The sequence below is a fragment of the Ranitomeya variabilis genome, chromosome 5 (genome assembly GCF_051348905.1).
Source record: "Ranitomeya variabilis isolate aRanVar5 chromosome 5, aRanVar5.hap1, whole genome shotgun sequence".
Lineage (NCBI taxonomy): Eukaryota > Metazoa > Chordata > Amphibia > Anura > Dendrobatidae > Ranitomeya > Ranitomeya variabilis.
Genome location: NC_135236.1, coordinates 169,091,208 through 169,114,307, shown reverse-complemented (window position 1 = coordinate 169,114,307; position 23,100 = coordinate 169,091,208). Strand labels below are relative to the sequence as shown.

At 39.1% G+C, this 23,100-nt stretch overlaps 1 long non-coding RNA gene across 1 annotated transcript in view; it reads left to right on the top strand.

Moving 5' to 3' along the window:
• LOC143773507 (uncharacterized) overlaps positions 1 to 20,389 on the top strand; it is a 139,913-nt gene extending 119,524 nt beyond the window's left edge. Inside the window, exon 2 of the long non-coding RNA XR_013215208.1 lies at positions 19,861 to 20,389. This is a non-coding gene — a long non-coding RNA (uncharacterized LOC143773507). The remainder of the gene's footprint in view (positions 1 to 19,860) is intronic.
• The last annotated feature ends 2,711 nt before the right edge of the window (positions 20,390 to 23,100 follow it).

The following is a 23,100-nucleotide window of genomic DNA, read 5'->3' as shown; positions in this document are numbered from 1 at the left end:
AGTACTCTAGCAAAGCACACACATAGGAGAAGCACTAAAGTGCACAAGCAATCGGCAGGTGGCCACAAGACAAGCCACCAGAAAGCTTTATTAGATAACATTAGAAATGATATAACATTATATAAAAATAAATCATTTAAAAAATACCATTTCTGTAATCACAAAACAATTCTGCAAGTTTACTATACTATACAGCCACATTTACTAAATGTTTTAAACACTCACTCAAAAAATGGATGGAAAGGTGTGTGGTTTGCCTGGAATGGAGGCATCGTCTAACATGTAATATTGTGCACCGAGAGCTGCACCAAGATTTGGCAGAAATTATTGCCACAATGTAAACCAACTACCAAACAGCAGTAAAATTGATAAATTTGGTACATTTTTAGACTCTCAAAAGTTAGTCCATATTAATATATCTCGCCATTGATAGTTGGCTTACTCTGCACAAGAAATTTGCATCAAAAATTGAGTGTGACATCTCTAGCCCAGCGCCATTTTCTGCAAACTCACATCCCTTCCAGCTAAGCTGCAAAAAGCAACTAAAATATATAGATAAATAAATGTGGTACATGCCATGTAAGACCTAGACAGAAGTAGGACTTGTTCGCAAGCTGGATTTTGATAGTAGAAAAAAACGCAGCATTTTACACTACCAGAAATGTGGTGGGAGATTTCTGAAATTTCATGCACACGATGATTATTTTTTTCCTTGTAGAACCATCAAATCTGCTGCAGCTTGTTAATTATTTCATAGTGTTTTAAGTGTTTTTCACCCATTGAAATGTATGGGAAAATAGGTAAGAAAAAGTGCATCAAAAACGTACATAAAAATGCGTAAAAATGTATATTTTATGACAGAGATAAAACCAAACATAAAAGCAATATGAGCAAATACCCTGCAGTAAGTAAATAAATAGCTATGGTGCATGAATATAACACAGGGTACTTACTTAACATTGTTTTGATAAAAAAATGTAATAGCCATCCCACCACGTCATGGTGACCCTACTCGGGATGGTCCTAACCTCTAGTATTAAAACCTTACTATATGTTAAATAATGTAAATGTGAATAAGGGCTGAGCAGGACCAGGGCCCCAATTAATGGAAACCTAATACAAATCTGAAAGAAATGAAGTGGAATATAAGTTGATACGGAGGCAACGTGTAGGTGCATGTTCACACTGGCCACTAAACAGACAAAACCTAAAACCTAAAAGTAAAATGAGCAAATACGCTGCAGTAAGTAAATAAGCAACAGTGCATGAAAATAGCAGGGCTCTTAGTTAACATTGTTATTAAAGTTCATTTCTTTCAATTTTCATGTATATTTTATGCAACATTTTTCCTGCCAACACAAAAACATCTACTGCAAATACTCAGTGTGTGCACAAAGCCCTGAAACCAAACCATAACTAATATGGATTAAAATATTGAGATACAGAGAATGTAACCTTTAAATCAGTAAAAATATTGAAATGTCACAAATTTATCAAATTATCATAAAATCGGAACATAATAGTACACATCATTGGGTTACTTTTCTTCTGTCAGCATTGCCGAGGCATTATGTGATCATACACTGTGTATAGGATGTGCCAGGATCACAGTACTAGCGCCACCTAGAGCACAAATGTAGAACTTGTGGCCAGAGCCTCAGAAGACAGATCAGCTGGCACACTATACAAGGATGACTGGGCACTTGCACACAGCCATGCCCTGCCCAAGTCAATGAGAAATCACCATTTCCATCAAATACAGACCCATCTCCTGACTGATGAATCTCTCTGGTCCTGTGCTTGTCCCTATGGAACCGAAAATCCCATGGCTCCCTATTTGTGATAATAAGACCCTGCAAACAAAGCCAGGGTAAACATTATGTTGATGTCTGCTCACCAACTGCTGCCATCCTTCACTTTTCCCCTGCTTGGGGTTGCCTCCTTTAATTAAACTTAATGTCACGTTCTATTTTCTGCAAGACTGATTATCCATTCCTTTATTCAAATTATTTCTATGGCCTTGCAATGTACAACCATCCTTGTATCCAGGGTAGCCTAGAACATATAGAACAGTGAGAGGGAGAGGTAACAAGAAAAAAATAATTTGTGGCATAGAGCCAAAAAATAGCACAGAAGCAAGGAAGAAAGAAAAAGAAGGAAATGAAGAAGGGAAAGCGAGAAGGAAGGAGATAAAGAGAGAAAGGAATAGATACAAGATGGATATGTATGAGCCATTTGACACAACTCAAATATAAACCACTAAAAGGTGACTACTGCATTTAGCCCTAAAGAAAACTACCTCATATAGTGGATCATTATGTAAGAGACACTTCTAAAATGACTGACTATAATATAGTGGGTGCAAGTAGGTAGTGCCTCCTTTATATAAATGGTGCCTGTAAACTGGATCCATGTATATGGCGTTAGGCTCTTTAAGGACTGGGCTGCAAGAATATTTTATGAATTTTGTGATCCTGGTGAGGTTTTTATTTATACTACTAATTAGATTACAATTAATAATAACTTAATATGGTTACTATGTCCATGTAAGGGGTTAATCTGACAAGCAAACCCGGATTTGGATGGAATACCGTAGGGCAGCACGGTGGCTCAGTGGTTAGCACTGCAGCCTTGCAGCGCTGGAGTCCAGGGTTGACATCCCACCAAGGACAAAATCTGCAAGGAGTCTGTATGTTCTTCCCATGTTTCTGTGGGTTTCCTCTCTTTACTCCAGTTTCCTCCCAAACTCCAAAGACATACTGATAGGGAATCTACATTGTGAACCCCAATGGGGACAGCGATCTGTATTTGATATTTGTAAAGCTCTGTGGAATATTATGACACTATATAAGCGAGTATAACTGCAAAAATGAATGAATGAGGTGATATCTGGCTTAAATCACACATTCGACTTTTTCATGTCTTTATAACCGATCCAGAAAAATGTGATTGGACGTTTTGATATTGCGTCTGCACCTTCCAGTCATTTGCTTTGCCCTTTAGCTCTTTTCCTCTTTTCCTGTCAATTTTTTATTTTATTTTATGTTACTACATTTTGACACCACTATTCTATGAGAATCTACAAGGCTAGCCATGGGAATCTCAGTGCATGTGACAATCAACTACTAAGAGTATACATATGATAAGACCATATGTATTCTTTTATTCTATGATCCTAATGGTCATGGTAAGTAATTTGCACTCAGTAATTTCAAGAAGCGTCTATCAAACTTTATTTCCATGCGATGTTGGTGTGGAATTGTGATACTGTCACGTACATTGTCATGGCCACAATGGACACTGTCAGAGTAATTCCATCCATGCAAGGTAGAATCTATGTAGTTTTACAACCATGCACAATACCAATACACGCTAGCAATATAAAGGGGACTTTGTATATTACATATCTGAGCATATTGCATCTAGTAAGTAGAATGTGCTTAATATCTATGTAGGACATTGTATCTATTGAATACATTGAATTTCGTAGGCACTGGGTATATCATATCCATTGGAATAAATACGGTATATATTGTATTGTAGATACCTAGTTCTTATTAAATTATCTATTAATTTGATATCCCATGAAATAACAGGTTGTACCTATAGATTAAAATAATTACTCTATGCATGAAGAAGTAGGTTGCATCTATATTATAGATTAGACTAAATATTTTGTCCATTGAGTAGGTTATATCTCTAGATAAGACTCAGTACTGTATCTATGCAGGAGGAGAGTGTACCTATATATTAGACTCAACACAATATGTATTAAGCAAGTTGTATCTATGGATTAGACTCAACACTATAGATATCTATAGATTATATTGGATGTTGTCTAGATTAAATATATTGTACTAATATACTAAATCAGTATCTATATTCATCTATTCACCTATACACCTATATGTTCTTCCATATTTGCTGACCACATTCCTTTCATCTAATATTCTATAATAAAGTTTGATGATGAGAGGAGTAAATGTGAATTATTACACATGGGCTGACTAATGATGACTAAACCAATTAACTATTCTATTAATTCTTATTTCCATGATATACCATTGTCCTTGTTAGGAGAACCTTTCGCAGAAGGTATCAAGGACAGACCTGCACCGAAGAGACAAGCCAATCTTTTATAAAAGGGTATAAAGCCATTGTTGGTTTGTTTCCTATATAAAAGGTGTCTGTTTAATACTAAAGGAGACAATCCCTATCCAGGTACCTGATTAATTAAGGAAAACTACAACAATGGGGAGGCTACACCATAATAAGAGCTTATTTATTATGTGGGTGATCAGGAGGCACATCTCTCCATAGAGTAACCTTGGTTATGGAGGGGACAAATAAACAGAATAATCATTTATCTAAGAAGTTTACTTTGGTACAATGGTGGTTAAATCAGATGATACACGATATAATGTCTACAACAAACAAGGCGTGCTTTTTGGTTCATATATTCTGCATATGTCACAATCATACAGAGCAGGCATTTCACTGGTGGCATATTGGAGGATTTCACTGCTTCTCCATCGGTTCATCTAAGCTGTGCCTTGTGAATATTTGGAGTTCCTCCTACGTGGTTGACACATAAATAACCTTACTGAGGACATTATAAAACCTCCATGAGCGTGTGATGGGTAAGCCCAGGCAGGCAGAGTCTTGATGTGAAAGCAGTAAACTATAGCGTGTTGCAGAGGACGTGACATAGAGGCAGGGGGAGGATCACATCTGCAGCACTGGGTTCTCGTCTCTAGAAAGGGCGAGCTGCTCAGAGGTGACAATGGCTAATTATCAGCCACCATAATCTGCAGCCGCTGGCATGATGGGGACAGAACAGCTGGGGGGACACAAACCGTGCGAAAAAAACTGAACTCAGGAATAGATCACAGCAAACTGAAAATTGCCATATGATATTTCTAATGTGATCACATGTAAAACCAAAGCAAATCACTTCTATCCATCATGACAAATCATCAAAAATGTTGAGTACTTGTATATGGGAACAGCATTTATGTTACACCGTTATGTAGTAAATACGGTTGAATAAAGGCATGTCCATCAAGTTCAATTGAAATGATGAAGGGGATGGGATATAGCTGTAATGAATGAACAAGTGCTCCCCCAAAAGAGTTAATCTTTCCCACCTGATGCCAATTGTTGATCCACTGGACCAAACATTCAAAACAGAACACATTTACAGAACTGTTTGGGTCTGTTAATGTAAGGGGCACCATGAGAAATGATAATTCTTCAACGAGCAGTAATAGTAATAACTATGATGTAAAAATCATATTTACTCATAATTTTCAGTATAAACATGTAGCAATATCCACGTAAGTTTTTCACTTTTATGTAGTTTCATTTTCAATTAAATGTTGGCATATTTAGCTGACTATTCTGCAGGAGTGCTCAGACATGGATTCCTCAGCTTATCTTCACGCTATTCAATCAGGGCATGCAAGTTTTGGGATGGGAGACCTTCTCTTTTTATAAAGGAGTTGTTCGGCTCTGCTGGAATTTTTGGCAGGCTTGCCGAATCTTAACAATATGTAATGTTCTTTTGAGAGAACCGGATGAGAAACTAGTCAGCGCACAACCGTGTGAATCAAATCACATAATGGCAGCCACATGGCGATCGCTGTAACTGGCGAGTGGACTCAAATCTTAACAGTGTGTATATTACATACCTGTAGTATTCAACAAGCTGCAATGCTTTCCGAAAATTTCACCAGGGCTCAACAACCCTATAGGATAACCCTATATATATGTCTATAATAAACTAAGGAATAAACTGCCATCTGACATGCTTCCCATTGTTAATACATGATAATCACATTTATAGAAATGTACAAAGTGCTTAGTATATATAGTTTCTTACTTGGAATTACAGATCGTAATTCTTACAACGTTTCCAGCAATAAAAACACAAGAACATCTTTCACATTCTGATTTCACTACAGGTTGATGTTTAAATGCTTAAAGCTGTCATTATAACAATTTTATCTATATAGCGCCAACATATTCTGCAGCACTTTTCGAGCTTCCAAAACGTGTATACCAAGTTGAAAAATCCAGTATGTTTGGTTTTGAAATTTTTTTTTGTCATTTAATGTATTTTCATTATCTTCCTGTATTAACCATGTCACCTTTGACTTTTATGTGAATTTTCTATACGTTGTCTCATTTTTCTTTTCGACTCAATTCTCTCCTTCCCATTTCTCAAAGCTACAAATATCACCTCTATGGCCATTAATTGAGTGAGTAGATTAATAGATATTAATAGTTTCAGACTTAATTATTGTATTGTAGTTATGGAGGTTTAAATATGGAAATTTTCTTTTCTTTTTCGTTCTTAAGAAGATTTGTCTATCTGCTTTTTTACATTTGATGTCACTTTAATTAATCTACGAGAGGCAAAGGGTCACTTTCAGTCAGAGAATTGGGGTTCCTTCCTGAATGTTATTCTATATTGTTCATCTTGTAATATATACCAATATCTTAGGATGATGTTCTTAATTAGTCTTAATTTTGAACGACAAACATCCGTACGAACGAATGCCACTTTTTCTTGTTTTATTTTTACTTTACTATCAATTTATATAGTTTGATTTGTTTCCCTCTCTCTCTCTTCCTCTCTCTGTTCCTCTTTCCACAAATTTATGGACTATTTTGTATGTATTTTCTTTATATAGTTGTTCATTACTACATGTATTTTTCGTTTTAATCATTTGGTTATGTGAATGTAGGAGGGCTTTTGTAGTGTAACATATTATTTCTATCTGTTGATTTAGTGTCTACTTTAAAAAAATGATTTAGGTCTACTTTAAAATTAAAGTAAACTAGTCTTGCAAAAATAGCATTGAAAATGTGTCTTATGTACTAAAAAGCTATGTTAAGACATGTATGAAACTTATATTGCCATGTGTTTATTTCAGCGTAAAATGTTTTGCGCTGCTGCAGACGTGGAAACACATATTCCACCAAGAATCATAGAATTGTATCCGTGCAAATCACACAATCCGAACAGATCAATGAGCTGACTACCACAAGAGTTAAAAAATTTGATTATACCCATAAAATAACATTTGTACAAATAGTTTAAATTATGGAATATAGAGTTGATGAATTTATGCTTGTAGATGTGGAAAGCAATAACATTTTAAATCAAACTTAGGCTGTAGGGTTACTTCTGTGGATGAGTAACATGAAAACGAATATGCTAAAAATGTAGCAAACCTTAGAAAGGAAGACATTTCTCTATTTAAATAATTTAAAGTAAAGAGGAATGAGAAGTTCACTAATACTAAGCATTTTAAGAGAGAAAACAATAAACCATCACAAATAATTTTCACAGATTTAATGTATTTAGTGTACAATATCCAGAAACTGCAATTTCGAATATTCACCAAGATAGTAAAAAAATCCCTAATTCTTAATTTAAAACTCTCTGTGAAGGAATACAACAAACTCCATGATGAGATGAAATAAAACAATAAAAAGTCATCATAGAAGGAAAACTAAGTTTAAATGGAACACTGTACGTGGGTAGAAGAAAAGAAATTAAGTCGAGAGTGAAAAAATCTATAATGGTCTCCACATCGGACGCCACACTCCACATCAGATACTAACAGTTCAGCTACAGAAAATTCAGTATAAAGTTAAATTGAAAAGACATTACGATCTTAGGAAAAAGAGGCAGCACTTTTTTTTATAGAAAACAAGAAACAGAAGAAACAAGATAGCACAAAAACGTGTATAGATTCAGTAGAACAAGAATAAAGTATCCACAAGAAAGCACAAGACCAAGGTAAAAAAAAAGAAATAAGTAAGTTGGTAATGAACTGATATAGAGCTAAGGACTTAAAAAGGGCTTATGCTTCGTTCCCAGATATGAAAGGAATACATTTATTGTTCATATGTGGTCAAAGATCAGATGTCAAAGATCTGGTAAATTCAAAGTTGAAGATGGATTAGACATATAAAATATAATTTGGTTTAAGTTATGGAATATAGAGTTGATGAATTTGGAATGAACGGAAAGGAATAACATTTTAAATCAAGCTGAGGATATGGGGTTGAAGGTGTAACTTTGACAGAGAAAACTTTGACTTTAACTTTGACTTTGAGGTGACTTTGACTTTACTGTATCTTTGACTTAACTGTGATAAATGAGATGAGAAAATGAGGCTAAAAATACATCATTATGTGAATCATAAATACCAACTTATATGCTTATTCATCATGGTAAAATTATGATTATTATAAAAGATTATGTGAATCATGCAAACATTAATAGGACATGAAAATATAATATCCCTTCTTCACATAGACCCAGATTTATATGAGACCTCAGATTTTATTGAGAAAACAGTCCTTTAAGAAATCAAGTCAAAATGATCTGGAATATTAAATGCACACAATATAAGTTTGTCACAAATAGAAAATTTTGCACTGAGATCTCTGGATGAGTCCTCCTGTGTCATAAAGAGGGGTGACAAAGGAAGAACAACAGTTGTTATGGATTACAGACACATTTTTACTTAGATAACTACAGATTGGGCATCATGAAAAAGTTATGATTGTGTTTCTATATTATACGCGCTCCTTTAGTATTTGTTACCCAAGATGCCTGATAGGTTGGGGAGTTACCTCCATAATTCAGTGATTACCAATTTATATCGATTTCTATCTAGAGCCAATAGTCAAAAAGTTAGATAATTACTTAGGACTCATACATTTATTAGAAACTATTAAAACCATAGAAACGACTGAAATAAAACATTTTTATGCACTTTAAATGTTGGTCATTTGTATGCAAAAATAGCAAACTAAGACAATGTTTGAAACTTTCTGAAAATGAAAAATTAGGGAATGAAATTATGTTTCTGCTCAGTTTTATTGTAAATGTTATTAACGAAAGACTAGTTAAGATTTGTTAATTGTTTTTTTCTGCAATAGCACGGAACAAAAATGGGCTTGTGATTAGCACCGAGATAACTGATGTTTTATGTGGACATATGAGAAAAAATATGTATTTTCAAGTGAACTGAGCAGAAAAGTAATGAAGAAATGACAGACATATTTGGATGATGTATTTATCACTATAAAAAGGACCAAAATCTGAGTTAATACAGTTTATTAATTAATTGAATACACTACATTAGACTGTAAAATGTACACTATTGTAAATAGTATAAAGTAAATATTAGTAAAAGAAAAATAAAATTAAAAGAACATTCTGAACAAAATGAACAGGTAGAAATAATATGCTGTACTACAATTGCTTTCATGTCCATCATATATTAAAATAATATTTAGGAATGGACAATTATATGAAGAAAACAGTAAAATGAAAAAGTAGAAGGAGGATAGAATGCAGGGAGAAGTAGAACAAGTTAAAGTATATAAATCGGTAGTAAAGGTAAAGTAATATAATGAAATTAGCATTCGTTTGTACTTATGACTCCTATGCAAAACCTATAAAGAAGACCGATCTAAAATATTGTGATATGTTAGAACAAGACAAAAAAGATTGAATAATGTTCAGAGACGTAAATCTGATTCTCTTACAGAAGGGACTGTTCTGTCACATCTAAAAAAGATGTGTGACAAACCTTTTTAGAATAAAAATTATGGGACATTTCCTTGTTTTTACTTCCATAACTAAAATAAAATAATTAAGGACAAACTATTACTTTGCTATAAAAAAGAAAGATCTCCCTAAAAGGATTCCATATTTGGGAGATCATTTACATTCTGTAATGCTATTGCTATAGTTCTTGCATGTGGCAAACTGGAAGAGAGAAAAAACAGACTTAAGGAATACGGATCAAATATTCAAAACTAGAAGGAATGGGAAGGAGAGAAAACGAGTGAAACTCAATGGAAAATGAATACGGCAACAGTAGTAAAGCATTTATGGGAGAATAAATATAGTGTCATAGATGCAATGCTTCATTCTGGAAGAGGTTAGAAGTGACGACTTAGATAAAGGGATGATGAAAAAATAATAATTACAAAGCAAAGCACATTGGATTTGTCAACTGGATGCACTCAGTCCAAAAGGCTTGAATGGCAAACATTCATTTATTATTATAACAGTGTGTATGAGAAAGTGGAAGAAGTGATATTTTAGTATTAACAGGCAAACATATGTATATACCAACTACTCACTTTGCATACCTTTATAAACAAATGGTGATCTTGTATCACTAACACCAAGCATGTAAAGAAGTCAGCTCCTCCTATGTTACGCCTGAGAGAGGAGGAGGTCCACAAAATGTTGTATCATGCCTTTAACTGTGGGAATGAAGGAAGCCCAAGGATTCCATATCTGAGCGCTCCAGTCTGCTACTACTCATGTGCTGTCCTATCTGTGGCTGCTGTCCATCCATGTGGTGCTGAACATTGTTCCACTTCCGAGCTGAACACATCACACTACATATTTATATTGCTGCCTTTAGCTCAGAAATAACACAAGGAAAATAAAATAGGAATGTGCGCTACAAGATGAAGACTTTTTTTTTGAAACTTTTTTTTTGTGTAACAATGTGATAGAAAACTCATAGACAATTTTTATCTAAGGGCTATTGCAGATAGGGAATTTGAAGTTGAATAATGACCTCTCTAGCCTTTAATAAGAATTTCATATTTTGAATCTTAATTAACTTAATTCCTCCACTCTATATTAATCCATATCCAAAACCTCTAGAATTTTATGAAATAATGACATTTTATATCAGTAGAAACAAAAATGTATAATTCATATTTTTTTTTAATTATAGCCTTTGATCATGTGTAGTAATTAACGCTAAAATTTCCTTCACAAGGTTATAGCAGTTATTAGCATGTGATGTGTTAATACAATCTATCTATCTCATATCTATCTATTATCTATCTATCTATCGATCTATTGATCTCATATCTATCTATCTATCAATCTACCTATCTATCATCTATCTGTCTACATCTATCTCTCTCTATCATCTATCTGTCTATATCTATCTATCTATCTATCTATCTATTTATACATCTATCTATCTATTATCTATCCATCTATCTCTATATCTATCTATCTACTGTATTATCTATCTATCGATCTATCTATCTCTATATCTATCTATCTATCTATTGATCTCATATTTATCTATCTATCTATCTATCTATCTATCTATCTATCTATCTATCTAGCTATCTATCAATCAATCAAACTATCTACCTATCTATCTATCTATTCTTCCATCCACGCATATCTCTGAATATATCTAGCTATATTTATTCTGATTATACCTTTTCTATTTTTCTCCTTATTTTTCTAATTTATTGTAAGTAAAGCTGACAATAGTGATAGAATCTGAAGTTCAAGATCAAAAATTAATTTATATATAAAAGAGATACAGTTATATGAAAAAGTTTGGGCACCCCTATTAATCTTAAGCTTAATGTTTTATAAAAATTGTTTTTTGTGCAACAGCTATTTCAGTTTCATATATCTAATAACTGTTGGACACAGTAATGTTTCTGCCTTGAAATGAGGTTTATTGTACTAACAGAAAATGTGCAATCTGCATTCAAACAAAATTTGACAGGTGCATAAGTATGGGCACCCTTATCATTTTCTTGTTTTAAATACTCCTACCTACTTTTTACTGACTTACTAAAGCACTTTTTTTGGTTTTGTAACCTCATTGAGCTTTGAACTTCAGATACTAGAAGAAAAGATGCTAAAATTGGCGCTGTCACACCAAAACATATAGCATTAATCCAGAAAAAAACACAAATATTGAGCTTGACTTTAGTTGGTTCACATGCAGCACATAAACGCATGTTCACATTGGCCATAAAACATAAAATCTACAAGAGAAAAAATAAGCAAAAACCCTTCTGTAAATTAGTAAAAAGCAAAATGTGCATCTAAATAACACAGAGTTTTAGTAATACTGTTTTTGATCAAAAATAGCATAAAAGCTAAAAGTTCACCAAACAGATTAGGTATGCAGATACTAGGAGAAAGGATGCTAAAATTGGCACTGTCACACCATAAAATATAGCATTAATCCAGAAGTAGAGTAAAAGATGCTATTTTTTAGTGCACTGTCTTAAAAGGTTATGGATTTTGAGGAACTGCTCCCCTTCATCAGACCTGAAACAAGGCATCCTCTTACAATGCTTCTGGACTGATCCTACAATCTATTAGAGTGACAGCAACAATTTTAATAATTGTTTTATAATATATACATACCTTACTGTGTTGGCTGTCTGTCTTGTATTGAGCAAGGCAGATTTGAGCTGTTTTTGGACAGTAAATAAATTACAAAATGTTCTTGTGTTTGCTTGTACTAATGATATAAGCAATATTTGTTGAAATCATAATGTCAATTTAGGATGTAAGAACCAATAGCCCAATTTCAGTAAAAGCCTCAAAATATAGATTTGCTTGTAGTAGTTACCCCAAATTCATTTTACCAAATGCTACTCCCACGGGTCCTGTTAGATGATATATGGCAGATACTAATTTTTTTTTCCATAAATAGGACATTTATAACATTTTACTTGTTGAACTGGACACAGGATGTAATAGTAGCTACAGAGCTGAGTAAGATGTATTTTTTCGCCACTACATTGTCGAGATGCTAGCAATCAAAGTATTTGGTACTTACTGAGCTCATTTCTTGTTCAGTTTAAGCGGACGTTATAAGAGGATTTTCACCAGGGGTGTATATGAAGTGATGGCCGGGGGATCACCACGGTTCAGGGAGACTACTGTACACAAGATGAGGTGCAAACAACAAAGGGTAAATTTAATGGAAGGCAAGGAATGAAGTGGATGAGAAAGGTGCACACAGGGGTATGCAATGGTAAAAGACAATTTACAAGAGTTGTATTCTTTAGCTGGGCCGTCAAATAGCATGGTGCTTCAACTAAATACCTCACACAAGCAAATGCAAACAATAAACAAAGAATGGTGTTACTCTACGTTTAGCCTCCCTGGCCTCTACTAAGCAGGCCACACGGCTGCTGTGTTCTGTCTATTGAAGCCTACACTAGGCCCTGACATGTGCACAAAACAGGAACAATCTCACGGTGATGTTGGGGACTCAGATCCAGTCCCCGGGGCCCTCAACAGTCTAGTACGGTGGTGCGCACGGCCCTCTGGCAGCTCCATGAAACGTGGTCTTCTCCTTGCTTCTGAGTCCTGGAGGTGCTCCTGGAAACTGTAAATCCGTTTCTCGGTATCTTCGTGGCTTCTCAAACTAGCATAGGACAGCCACCCTTGCTGCACTTGAAGAGTCCATCCAATTTCATGAGTCCACTCCTTTCCAGGCCGTGGGACCTCTTTTACAGCTACAAGCTTAGCATAGACGTTCTCTGCAGCAGCTTCTGCTCACACACTCCCAAGGTTCAACTCCTCCCCTTTGCACAGGGCAGTTCATTTACATTACAGGAGGAGCAGAACATTCCATCACACCAGACAAGTGGCAGCGTGTTTCTTTCTGTCCATAACCGCACCCCCCTACATATACTTCTCCGTGTATGAGTCTGACCAATAATAAGTAGGCAGCAACACAGTAGAAAAAAAACACATGCCCCCACCATACCTTGAAGCAAGTTTCTCTTATAACCCCTCTATTAGCTCTCCTCCTCTCATAGCACTGGCAGTTCTGCTGCATGCCTCTCGCGTCACACTGCCTATCCTGAGCTAAGAGCTCAAAGCTATTAGTATGACAATTATCTCTGTGGTGCTCACAGCAACATGTAATCCATCAAGTGAGGTCATAGCAAGCTGTCCTTAACCCATCAGACATAAATGTGATTACTGCAATGAACATGAAACGGAGGTCCACAAAAAAGCAGGGTATCATACAGAAATATTTTATTAGTTCAAAATGAACAGGCTGACAAAGATAATATTATGCCCCCTGAGGAAGCCCATGCGAAACTGGCGTTTGGGCTGCTGGCACAGCAGGTCCACACAGGCTGATTATGGGTAAGATGATTCCACTCTTTGAAGCTCTTTAATTTGACTCTTAATAGTTTATCATGCATAGACTTTGTGCCCCCATTTGTACCACACTGGGCTGATATACCCTTTGATTTGATATAGTGGTTATCCATTTATCTACCACCATATCTGCGATACTGCGATCAGTAGATATTAATTTGAAACATATGAACTGGCACTTTATACCCTTCCTGATTCATGATAGATGTTTTCATTTGGGTGGGTGACCATGATTTCTGATTTCTTATTGATTGCTACAGGAATCTTAATTGCCCTAGCCTGCTATTTGTTGTAGACTTGCAGCCACAAACACCTGTGATTTTCTCCACATGGCCTGTTTTAATTTTAATGTTATATTTGTCAGCCTGTTCATTTTGAACTAATAAAATCTTTTTTGTACGATACCCCCTTATTTGAGGACCTTAGCTTCATGTTTATTGTAGGAATGAATCATTAAGGAGTGTCCATTGACTATTATGTGTGGCCATTGTATTCAGGATAGAAACAAGTGATATATTATGTATCTGGCTCAGATGATATTGATCACATAAGAGTAAATACTGATACATCTCAAGGTAGATAGTGTGGGGGGAGGGGTAGTACAGCAGAGCTAACAATGATATGAGGAGAGCTGATAGAAGGGTATGTAATGTGACACAACTAAACTCAGCTGCACTGCCCCTTCCCAACAGTGACTATATAGGAGGTTAGACCAGATGATCAGGGCTGAACCATAACATCTTACACACTGATAAATCTGCTCTAAGCTATGGTAGGGGACTGTTCTTTTTCTGCTCTTTTGCTGCCTGATTATGATTGGTCAGTATTATACAGGGAGAAATACATGTGCAGCGCCCCAGAGCCCTGGTCGTTGCAGTACTGTGGCTCCGCTGCTAAGGGGGGCTATGGTACGTCTGATGGCACTGAAGGAGTTCATCTGACCAGGTATCACAGACACCAATACATTTCACAGTCTGGCCTCCAGGGGGAGCTAAGGGTTCTATTTAGTAGGCCACTCCTCACAATCTGGTAAAACTGGGCGTTAGGCAGGAAGTTAGAAAGAAAGCTGACTGGGTTGGAACCCGGCAACACCTTGTGGCAGAGGGTGTTGTAGGGGAAGATTCAGAGGGGTCCCTGTCAGGGGTGGGATCCTGACAGAGGCCTAGCATCCAGAGAGAACGTTACGGGACCGCGCCTGCACGATATAGCGGCGGTACCCCAAGAAAGGATAAGAAGCGAGGTTTATTGTGCTGAGTGAGAAACGAGATCAATGCAACAAGGAGAATACCAGTAGGAGTCGTGCTGTAAGACGAGGCAACATCCTATTGAGGCGCATAACCGGTGGCCGGAACGCCGAGGAAGTATAGAGCTCCAAGCCAAACTTCAAACCTACGGCAGGACAGTCAGTTACAGGCAGGCTGTCTCACCCAGACTCAGGAAGACACAGGGGGGTAACAACAGGAGTGGGGCCACGCAAGAGTCCCGGAAGAGCTCCGAGCCTCCCGTCATACGGGTGCATCCTAACCGTAAGATCAGGGGGACGTAGAGGGAGAACATCAGATTGAGTTGTGAGGGATCACGAGAAACAGACACAACAGTTGTGGGGTACTATCCCGTAAGCACAGCAGGGGAGGACCACAACACAAGCGCAGGAAGGTAGGCACAGATTTCCACCTGCAAAGGGAACTCTGGAGGTGCCATTGGACCGGCCGGACTTGCGCAGCCCTGTTAACTGTATTCCGGATTGAGGACTCAGAAGCCTTCAGTAAAGAGGTAAAGAGACTGCAACTTGGTGTCCTCGTTATTGACCACGACCGGCACTACACCGCACCATAACATCAGCACCATACTACCACCTTTCATTGTGCGCCCCTCAGCAGGGTCACGGACCGGGCCTAGCCACCGTGACAACCCCAGAGCAGAGACTCAGAGGCCCGGTTCCAGGTACCCCTCGGCCCTGCGGCAGTGGGGGCGCTGCAATTTTGGGGGCACGAACAGGATCTACTTAAGCCTGAAGAATCAGGTCATGTGTGCCTTGGAACTGTGATTTATTATACTTGGACTGTGACTTATTGCAAAGACTGTGGATTGCCATTTGCCACCAAAACCAGCCGCCATTACAGCGCTAGGGAGAGCGCAGGAGAAGAAGAAGGACGTGGAGTAGGCGTGGACCAGCTGAAGAGCACGAAAGACAATGGCCGCCCAGTCTAAATATTTCTGCACTGTAAGGACGTGTCCGTCAGCAGCCGAGATCCGCCTCCTGATTCTCAATGGTGGGCGGAACCGGAGCGTGGGGTCGGAGCAGAGGACTCCCCCAGCTACCCGGAGGGACACCGTGACCAGGCCTCCACCGCTGATACTGACTTCCTGCAGGCCAGAGTGGATGAGCTCAGCGACCAAATCCTGCGGACGCAGCTGAGCACTGAGGCCGGGTGGAAGAAGACCTTCATCGGGAGCCTCACCAGATGTCTGTTGGCAGCCTCGTCTGGTCCGGAGCAAGAAAGAAGTTCCAGCGCTCCGAAGCCAGAAAGCAAGGCTCTGCCGGAAAGCGAGATGCTGCAAACGGAGATGACAACGCCGCAGCGCAAGGCCCTGCAACCATCGTTCCAGATCCCAGCGGAGACGGAGCAGATCGGCACGGGAGGGACCGCATCTGAAGCAGGTATGAAGAACGACCCTGCCCCGCCAGCAGAGGCCCTGCTGATAGGCCCCGTCGCGTTACCCTCTCTCCCTGGGACCTATAGACTCCGGCACTTTACACCCTGGGATCGGGCCACGGGTATGGAGCACTTCCTAAAGGCCCCGATCTCGCCGATCATCTTGCCGAGCGAGGTCTATGCGGAGCTACGGCCACCAGAGCGAGAGTAAACCTCGATGCCATGGATATGTAAATAGTTAACTGTTTGTTTCCCTGCTCTTTGCTGCTTTAAACCCGACTAGGGTTATTCTTAAAGGGATCCCTTTGTTGACCCGGGATCCCTATTGTTTTTGTTTGTTTTCTACTTTTGCACAAGTTATCAAAGGAATGCCAAATCATGGACGGTGAATGATTCAAAAACTGATGTTGTAAATAGTTTGCACCTTCTTAAAGGTGCTCTCTACTGGTTTTATATAAAGAAAGGACACTTTGCGAAGATACTGTTTTTGAAGGCATTACCGGAGTCCTTATTGCAAACAGACTTGCAGCTTGAGAAGTTGCACTACCTCATAGAGACTTGGTCCCCTCTTAAAGGGGATGTTCATTGATAGTACTTAGAGAATGATGATGCTCTAAAAGAAAAAGTAATAATGCTGATATGTGAAAGTTAAATGTAACTGACTAGTTGATTGTAAGAAATGTTTAATGATGTTGATAGAAGAACGAGGACAGGAAGTGAACCCGTACGGGGTTAGTTAGTGAGTCCTCCTAGGAGCCATACAGAGATGGCTCAGTGATCTTGAACTGAAAGAAAAATGATATGTTCTATACTGTGTATAGTAGTGGAAGGACAGTAGGCCCGGGCGGAAAGGGGCGGTCCTGTATAGAAAGGAGAGGCAGTAGGTCTGGAGCAGTTAGGACAGGCGGTCCTGCAGACGTAAAGTAGGAGAATGCAAAAACGTTGAGTAGCCTTATAATGTCTTATAAGAAGGTCTTTAGTGGATTTAGCGAGTACGTCCTTAAAGGCAATGTTAAATTATTGTTCAAAGATTTTGCACTTAGTAGAATACCCGGTTGGGTAAGAAAAGTTATTTATAGTCTGTTATTTAAAGTATTTAACCATGTTTGTAACGTTCAAGTGTCCTCACCTCCCATAAAAGGGAAGCTCTGTTAAAAAGTTTACTTGTACTTGCATTTTCAAAATTGTATGTCTTTTTTGCTGACATGTATTGTTGTTTTCTTCCCAGTCCAGGAGTACTGGATTTAACTGGGGGGGAGTGCAGCGCCCCAGAGCCCTGGTCGTTGCAGTACTGTGGCTCTGCCGCTAAGGGGGGCTATGGTATGTCTGATGGCACTGAAGGAGTTCATCTGACCAGGTATCACAGACACCAATACATTTCACAGTCTGGCCTCCAGGGGGAGCTAAGGGTTCTATTTAGTAGGCCACTCCTCACAATCTGGTAAAACTGGGGGTTAGGCAGGAAGTTAGAAAGAAAGCTGACTGGGTTGGAACCAGGCAACACCTTGTGGCAGAGGGTGTTGTAGGGGAAGATTCAGAGGGGTCCCTGTCAGGGGTGGGATCCTGACAGAGGCCTAGCAACCAGAGAGAACATTACGGGACCGCGCCTGCACGATATAGCGGCGGTACCCCAAGAAAGGATAAGAAGCGAGGTTTATTGTGCTGAGTGAGAAATGAGATCAACGCAACAAGGAGAATGCCAGTAGGAGTCGTGCTGTAAGACGAGGCAACATCCTATTGAGGCGCATAACCGGTGGCCGGAACGCCGAGGAAGTATAGAGCTCCAAGCCAAACTTCAAACCTACGGCAGGACAGTCAGTTACAGGCGGGCTGTCTCACCCAGACCCAGGAAGACACAGGGGGGTAACAACAGGAGTGGGGCGACGCAAGAGTCCCGGAAGAGCTCCGAGCCTCCCGTCATACGGGTGCGTCCTAACCGTAAGATCAGGGGGACGTAGAGGGAGAACATCAGATCGAGTTGTGAGGGATCACGAGAAACAGACACAACAGTTGTGGGGTACTATCCTGTAAGCACAGCAGGGGAGGACCACAACACAAGCGCAGGAAGGTAGGCACAGATTTCCACCTGCAAAGGGAACTCTGGAGGTGCCATCGGACCGGCCGGACTTGCGCAGCCCTGTTAATTGTATTCCGGATTGAGGACTCAGAAGCCTTCAGTAAAGAGGTAAAGAGACTGCAACTTGGTGTCCTCGTTATTGACCGCGACCGGCACTACACCGCACCATAACATCAGCACCATATCACCATCTTTCATTGCGCGCCCCTCAGCAGGGTCACGGACCGGGCCTAGCCACCGTGACAACCCCAGAGCAGAGACTCAGAGGCCCGGTACCGGGTACCCCTCCGCCTTGCGGCAGTGGGGGCGCTGCACATGTCCCCAGTGAAAACGCTCTGATAGCACCCACTTGGACTTAAAAATTAACTAATTAAGAGCCAAATACTTTGATTGCTAATATCTCTGCAACAGAGAAGCGAAATAAAAACAAACAAAAAAGAAAACAAAAAATCAAAAAGGTTTTATTCCACTCTGCAGCCACTATTACATCCATGTGTCAAGTTCAACATGAAAACCTTGTTGAAAGGTCCTCTTTAATGCTTTAATGAAAGGTTAATTTATATGGTTAAGAAGTCAAATAGAAGTAGAACTTCTGTTCTCCAGTATATCTACCCTGCCAAGCAAATCTCCACAACGTAGTGTTTTGGATCCCTGTGCCTTGGCCATGGTGAGAGAGGGGGATACTGAAGTTAACATCATTCACAACTGATTTTCCCTTGGATTTAGTTCTTTTGGAAAGTATGGGTCACTTACTTGTAACAATGTCTTTTGCATGACGCATTACTTTAAGATTCCAAAATCTGTAACAAGTCCCTAAAAACTAATGAATAGAGGAAAACATTATTATAGCTTGACCTACAAGTACACCTTTACTGATTGTAAATTCATTTAGATACACATAGAAATATAAAGGTACTATTTAGTTACAGCCCATTTTAAAATGATAAGGATTTTTAATATCCAGAGTAAAAATTGTTTAAATGTTTTAGCTATTATAATAAACCTTCATACTGATGAATTTACTATATTGTCATGCAACACAACACGGCCCTGGTACTTTTCATTTTATAATCTTATTTCATGTATCTAAATTGAATTCAATTTATTCTGCTTTTTTACAGGTTTTTTTGCCGTTCATTTTTCATGTACTCGGCTAGATTCAATCACAACTGGAAGCAAAATGAAGCACTGGTGCAAATGGACATGTTTACAGGCAGCAGGCGCATATCAGGAAAAAATGCAGTAAAAGAACTATATGGTATACAGTACAAAACAAAGCTGACGGAAAACAAGAATCCATGAGACTTTCCCATGTTTCACTTGTGAATTTGAACTTTTGTTTACATTTTGGACCGGAATCACCAAGAACAATGTTTTTCACGCTGGTATTAATGAGGGGCAGAGCTGAAGTCAGACACTCCTAACTCATTAAGAGATGCACGTCTCTTAATTAATCTGGTTCATCTGAACAGTGGCATGTGGCATTCTATGTGTCTCCATGTGCGCCTCCCCTCTAATTTGTGGCATATGGAATACCACCGCTCATCATAAATATGACAAATTCTTGCAGTGACTACTGAGTACTGTATATGTTACCATAAATATGTTTTATATGTATTTGTGACTATAAATAAAATATTTATTATATTAGTTGCCTAGTTTCCTGTATATGTATTTCCTATTTATTAATGTCAGTTTTATAACATATACTGTTGCCTACTGTAACTAGTTATCACCCGATCAAATGCAGAGGTGTTGATTCCTCATACAATGAGTTGAGGGAAAAATTATTTGGGAAAAATTTACCTTGTATTCTATATGCCACTTTGAAACATAAATCCACTGGAGCAAGGTGCACCATATTAATGTCAACCAGAAAATGGATTCTCCGCAAGCTTCAAGTTGGTGTACATATCTGCTACAATGTAAGTTAATTTTATGTGAATGAGACTGGTGTACATGCATGCCATAGGGGACACTGAGACTGGTGTACATACATCCCATAGGAGACACTGAGACTGGTGTACATACATCCCATAGGGGACACTGAGACTGGTTTACTTACATCTCATAGGAGACACTTAGACTGGTATACATACATCCCATAGGAGACACTGAGACTGGTGTACATACATCACATAGGAGACACTGAGAATGGTTTACTTACATCCCATAGGAGACACTTAGACTGGTGTACATACATTACATAGGAGACACTGAGACTGGTGTATATATATCACATAGGAGATGCTGAGGCTGGTGTATTTATGTGTCTCCTATGGCACGGATATACACCAGTCGCAGTGTCTCCTATGTGCTGTACATACACTAGTTCCAGTATCCCCTATGTGAGAGGGACTGGTATATATATCACATAAGAGACACTGGGGCTGGTGTATATATATCAAATAGGAGATGCTGAGGCTAGTGTATTTATGTGTCTCCTATGGCTCGGATATACACCAGTCTCAGTGTCTCCTATGTGCTGTAAATACACTAGTCCCAGTATCCCCTATGTGAGAGGGACAGGTATATATATCACATAGGAAACACTGGGACTGATGTATATACAGCACCTAGGAGACACTGGGACTGGTGTATATACAGCACCTAGGAGACACTGGGACTGGTGTATACACAGCACATACATATACAGTGTCTCCTAGGTGATGTACAGTGCCTACAAGTAGTATTCAACCCCCTGCAGATTTAGCAGGTTTAATAAGATGCAAATAAGTTAGAGCCTTCAAACTTCAAACAAGAGCAGGATTTATTAACAGATGCATAAATCTTACAAACCAAAAAGTTTTGTTGCTCAGTTAAATTTTTATAAATTTTAAACATAAAAGTGTGGGTCAATTATTATTCAACCCCTAGGTTTAATATTTTGTCGAATAACCTTTGTTTGCAATTACAGCTAATAATCGTCTTTTCTAAGACCTGATCAGGCCGGCACAGGTCTCTGGAGTTATCTTGGCCCACTCCTCCATGCAGATCTACTCCAAGTTATCTAGGTTCTTTGGGTGTCTCATGTGGACTTTAATCTTGAGCTCCTTCCACAAGTTTTCAATTGGGTTAAGGTCAGGAGACTGACTAGGCCACTGCAACACCTTGATTTTTTGCCTCTTGAACCAGGCCTTGGTTTTCTTGGCTGTGTGCTTTGGGTCGTTGTCTTGTTGGAAGATGAAATGACGACCCATCTTAAGATCCTTGATGGAGGAGCGGAGGTTCTTGGCCAAAATCTCCAGGTAGGCCGTGCTATCCATCTTCCCATGGATGAGGACCAGATGGCCAGGCCCCTTGGCTGAGAAACAGCCCCACAGCATGATGCTGCCACCACCATGCTTGACTGTAGGGATGGTATTCTTGGGGTCGTATGCAGTGCCATCCAGTCTCCAAACGTCACGTGTGTGGTTGGCACCAAAGATCTCGATCTTGGTCTCATCAGACCAGAGAACCTCGAACCAGTCAGTCTCAGAGTCCTCCAAGTGATCATGAGCAAACTGTAGACAAGCCTTGACATGACGCTTTGAAAGTAAAGGTACCTTACGGGCTCGTCTGGAACGGAGACCATTGCGGTGGAGTACTTTACTTATGGTATTGACTGAAACCAATGTCCCCACTGCCATGAGATCTTCCCGGAGCTCCTTCCTTGTTGTCCTTGGGTTAGCCTTGACTCTTCGGACAAGCCTGGCCTCAGCACGGGAGGAAACTTTCAAAGGCTGTCCAGGCCGTGGAAGGCTAACAGTAGTTCCATAAGCCTTCCACTTCCGGATGATGCTCCCAACAGTGGAGACAGGTAGGCCCAACTCCTTGGAAAGGGTTTTGTACCCCTTGCCAGCCTTGTGACTCTCCACGATCTTGTCTCTGATGGCCTTGGAATGCTCCTTTGTCTTTCCCATGTTGACCATGTATGAGTGCTGTTCACAAGTTTGGGGAGGGTCTTAAATAGTCAGAAAAGGCTGGAAAAAGAGATAATTAATCCAAACATGTGAAGCTCATTGTTCTTTGTGCCTGAACTACTTCTTAATACTTTAGGGGAACCAAACAGAATTCTGGTGGGTTGAGGGGTTGAATAATAAATGACCCTCTGAAACAACTTTTCACAATTTAAAAAAAAAAATAAACAAAGAAATAACATTCTTTTTTGCTGAAGTGCATTTCACACTTCCAGGCTGATCTACAGTCCAAATGTCACAATGCCAAGTTAATTCCAAATGTGTAAACCTGCTAAATCTGCAGGGGATTGAATACTACTTGTAGGCACTGTATATGCACCAGTCCCAGTGTTTCCTAAGTGTTTCTGCGATCAGTTCTTTGCAAAACCTAACATTGCACAAAGTTGACTACCCTCAGACAGA